At 37.0% G+C, this 4,953-nt stretch overlaps 1 protein-coding gene across 1 annotated transcript in view; it reads left to right on the plus strand.

Annotated features, from left to right (window-relative positions):
* The window catches only part of LOC107746459 (inositol polyphosphate multikinase-like), a 31,725-nt gene that overhangs the window by 3,988 nt on the left and 22,784 nt on the right, over positions 1–4,953 (plus strand). The window lies entirely within an intron of this gene.

Below are 4,953 nucleotides of genomic sequence, written 5' to 3' on the forward strand. Positions count from 1 at the left end.
ATTATGATTGTTAAAAAAGAAAAGAGACATCTAACCATCATAACCAAATTAGGCTACATTTATTGTCATATTAAATATCTCAATACACATTATGACATCAATATGACATTAAGCACAACTTGTGTAGATTTATTTAGTAAAAAGGCTTGACTGCTCATTTTGGCGTATATTTGTATACTTTTACCATTTAATCAATCTCAGCATGCGTTAATTTTGTGTCGCTAGACATTTGCATCACTAAGGCTAAATTATGCCTAAGTCTTTCTTTGGCCTGCGCTCTGGAAGTGATCTGTTAATTCTGCTAACCTTTAATTAAAACTGAAACTAAACTATATAAAAACTAAATAAAAATGTGTTCACAAAATAAAAACTAAACTAAAACTAACAACAATATTAATGAAACTAATAAAAACTAAACTGAATTGTATCGCAAATTTGAAAACGATATTAAAATAAAACTAATTTAAAAAGTCAAAACTATAATAACCTTGATGCTAACAAAGTTTTAATAATCGCTCTAACTCTGAGATCAGGGCTTAAAGGGGATATGAAATGAAAATTCTGTCATTAATTATTCACCCTCATGTCATTCCAAACCCATAAGACCTTGTTAGGTTCATCTATGGAACACAAATTATTATATATTTGATGAAATCAGAGAACTTTCTGACCCTGTATAGACGGCAATAGAACTGACACGTTCGAGGCCCAGAAAGGTAGTAAGGACATGGTTAAAATAGTCCATGAGACGTCAGTGGATCAACCTTTATTTTATGAAGCTTTGAGAATACTTTTTGAACGCAAAGAAAACAAAAATAACAACTTTATTCAACAATTTCTTCTCTCTGTCTCAGTCTTCAATGTGCATTTATGACAATACCACGACGCACGTAATTAATGGCAGAATTTTCATTTTTGGGTGAAATATCCCTTTAACAATGTGCATGAGTGCATTGAAAAGCTTCAGAGAGCCTATGAAAATGTGTAATTATTAATGTGTAATGTGTTCTTACTTAATAAAGGGATACAAGAAGACATTTACAAGCAAAATGATTTCATTTTTTAGTATTCAAAAAGTACATTCGATTTTTAAATATTTCTTCTTCAAACTGTGTTTAATACTTAAATTATAATGATGTGTAAACAAAGTATTATACCAATATGATATATAAACATATAGTACAAATATTAACCAGGAAAAAGTAAACATTTATCTATAATGCAGGACTTTATTTATAAACAAACTCAAAATACAATGAAACTCTTATTTTGAAAATGTTATGCTTTACTATTACTATTGCATATTTCAACATTACAATTTACAACCATAAAGTAAACACTGTCATAAATGGGCGGTAATCGTTGATTGCAAAGTGCTCTGAAACCGTAAAATTGTAGAATGAAGAACAGCTGAAGAAAAAATGAAGAAAGTTTAATAATCGCATTAGGCTGTATCGCATTTCCTGACTTTCTGTCCCCAAATTTAAGTTGTCTTATAATGATATGACGATTAGATATTTAGGGACCTGCAAGGACTTGTTAATGGTCCGAAATACATTTTACAGTATGCACCAGGGGCGTTTCCTCTGAGGAGGCAAGGGAGGCAGTGTCTCCTCAAAAAATTGGATGAGAAAATAATCGATATTACAAAAATTAAACAATGCAAATATTACTAAATATGACAATAAAAGTATAAAAGTCACTCATTTTTATAAAGTAACACTGTCCCATAGCTACACCCGCAGGTAAAGTTTACAGTGGAGGCTTGCCTCATTTTGGCCCATTGACTTTCAACAGAGACCCCATAGCATGCCGTGAGTTTAGTGGGGGGTAATTGAGATTGAATGGGGGAAAGTCACATGACAGAGAGGAGGCAATGCGTCATGCTATAATTGGATATGATCGGTAATGATTGGATCTGATTGGTTCGTGCAATAAACCCCACCTCTTGTTTTCGTGTGAGCTCTCGGACTGAATGAAGACTAATTTTAAAGTAAACAACTCACCCGCTTAGATATCACTGCTTTGTGTCACGTCAAAATAAAACTTGTAAAAATGGCCTGAGAATGTGATGACTGTGTCAGTTAGTGAGCATTCATCTTGATGAAATGAAAGATGTATCTTCATGTCTGTGACAGTGTTTACAAAAATTGGATGAGAAAATAATCGATATTACAAAAATTAAACAATGCAAATATTACTAAATATGACAATAAAAGTATAAAAGTCACTCATTTTTATAAAGTAACACTGTCCAATAGCTACACCCGCAGGTAAAGTTTACAGTGGAGGCTTGCCTCATTTTGGCCCATTGACTTTCAACAGAGACCCCATAGCATGCCGTGAGTTTAGTGGGGGGTAATTGAGATTGAATGGGGGAAAGTCACATGACAGAGAGGAGGCAATGCGTCATGCTATAATTGGATATGATCGGTAATGATTGGATCTGATTGGTTCGTGCAATAAACCCCACCTCTTGTTTTCGTGTGAGCTCTCGGACTGAATGAAGACTAATTTTAAAGTAAACAACTCACCCGCTTAGATATCACTGCTTTGTGTCACGTCAAAATAAAACTTGTAAAAATGGCCTGAGAATGTGATGACTGTGTCAGTTAGTGAGCATTCATCTTGATGAAATGAAAGATGTATCTTCATGTCTGTGACAGTGTTTACAGGGCTTTTATAACGATGACCTGAAAATAAGTTAAAAAGAACAGCTGGACATAAATTCACAAAAAAAAGTGTCTATTTACATTAAAGTCCCCCTGTAGTAAAATTTTTTATCCCTTAAATCTCATCTTTGATCATCAAAATTACATATTTAAATGTTTTTTTTCTTGTGAAAATAATTTTCTCATGCCTTAAAATTGCTTGAATGTAACTACATCAGGGGTGGCGAACTCCAGTCCTGGAGAGCCGCAGACTTCAGCTCCAACCCTAATTAAAACTCACCTGCCTGTAGCTTCCTAGTAACCGTTCAGACCTTGATTAGCTTGTTCAGGTGTGTTTGATTAGGGTTGAAGCAAAACTCTGCAGGGCTGCGGCTCTCCAGGACCGACGTTCGCCACCCCTGCTCTACACCCTTGCCTCATTTACTATACGCAGATCTATGAATACGCAAATTGGCCCCATCTCCACTCAGTCACACCAGCCAGGGCCTCCTGATCCAGGGATAATGACTGATAAAACTGTTTTTACTAGCGGACAACCACAGTGGATACTGTAACAGTCATTAAAGTTACTTGACGATGTTGTGTCCTCAAAATGCCTTAAACTCGATTGCAGCCAAGTTTGTGCTTCTTAATTCGCACCTGCGAGCAATGCGTGAGAAGTGCGGACGCCAATGCGGGAGAGGTGGGTCTGACTCCAGGCTACTTTTACACTGTTACCGCAGGTTTTTATTCAAGTTAGCGGTTCTAAATTCACGTTAAACCACGGCTTCATGGGTTTTTTGCTCTATTTTATTTTTGGTTTTCTGCTGGTAATCCTATTGGTATATTTTGCATGCAATCTCTATGCTATGATCTCAATGTGCGCCACATTTGTGTAAATGGAGAGAGGGATATGCTAATGATAGGAATCTGTCCCTTGACGTGATTGGTTATTGATTTTTGTGACATAGCAAACCGAGGGCTTTTTCAAACCGTTTCTGGGACTGCCATTGGGAAACTACAGTTTTAAGGAGAAAATACTCAGCAATGGTGTTGATTAATGGATTGGCACTAGGGCTGTGAGATATGGACAAAAAAAACCTATCGCGATTTCTTTGATCAATTTTGCGATTTCGATTTTAATCACGATTTTGACACGCACAGACATGCTTTAGTCATAAATGCATTCAGTGTGAATTTGAAACATATTTCCAAAAGAAAACCAATTAGAGCTTTATCAAGAAGCTGTAACATGTCTCTAGAACAGACATAAGGCAAAATAATCACTAAGTAAAGGTGTAACAAAATGTCTCTAGAATAGACATATGGCAGCCAACCCTAATTAAAACTCACCTGCCTGTAGCTTCCTAGTAACCGTTCAGACCTTGATTAGCTTGTTCAGGTGTGTTTGATTAGGGTTGAAGCAAAACTCTGCAGGGCTGCGGCTCTCCAGGACCGACGTTCGCCACCCCTGCTCTACACCCTTGCCTCATTTACTATACGCAGATCTATGAATACGCAAATTGGCCCCATCTCCACTCAGTCACACCAGCCAGGGCCTCCTGATCCAGGGATAATGACTGATAAAACTGTTTTTACTAGCGGACAACCACAGTGGATACTGTAACAGTCATTAAAGTTACTTGACGATGTTGTGTCCTCAAAATGCCTTGAAGACTCGAATGCAGCCAAGTTTGTGATTCTTAATTCGCACCCGCAAGCAATGTGTGTGAAGTGCGGACGCCAATGCGGGAGAGGTGGGTCTGACTCCAGGCTACTTTTACACTGTTACCGCAGGTTTTTATTCAAGTTAGCGGTTCTAAATTCACGTTAAACCACGGCTTCATGGGTTTTTTGCTCTATTTTATTTTTGGTTTTCTGCTGGTAATCCTATTGGTATATTTTGCATGCAATCTCTATGCTATGATCTCAATGTGCGCCACATTTGTGTAAATGGAGAGAGGGATATGCTAATGATAGGAATCTGTCCCTTGACGTGATTGGTTATTGATTTTTGTGACATAGCAAACCGAGGGCTTTTTCAAACCGTTTCTGGGACTGCCATTGGGAAACTACAGTTTTAAGGAGAAAATACTCAGCAATGGTGTTGATTAATGGATTGGCACTAGGGCTGTGAGATATGGACAAAAAAAACCTATCGCGATTTCTTTGATCAATTTTGCGATTTCGATTTTAATCACGATTTTGACACGCACAGACATGCTTTAGTCATAAATGCATTCAGTGTGAATTTGAAACATATTTCCAAAAGAAAACCAATTAGAGCTTTATCAAGAAGCTG

Source organism: Sinocyclocheilus rhinocerous, unplaced genomic scaffold (assembly GCF_001515625.1).
Source record: "Sinocyclocheilus rhinocerous isolate Xijiao unplaced genomic scaffold, SAMN03320098_v1.1 scaffold2725, whole genome shotgun sequence".
NCBI lineage: Eukaryota > Metazoa > Chordata > Actinopteri > Cypriniformes > Cyprinidae > Sinocyclocheilus > Sinocyclocheilus rhinocerous.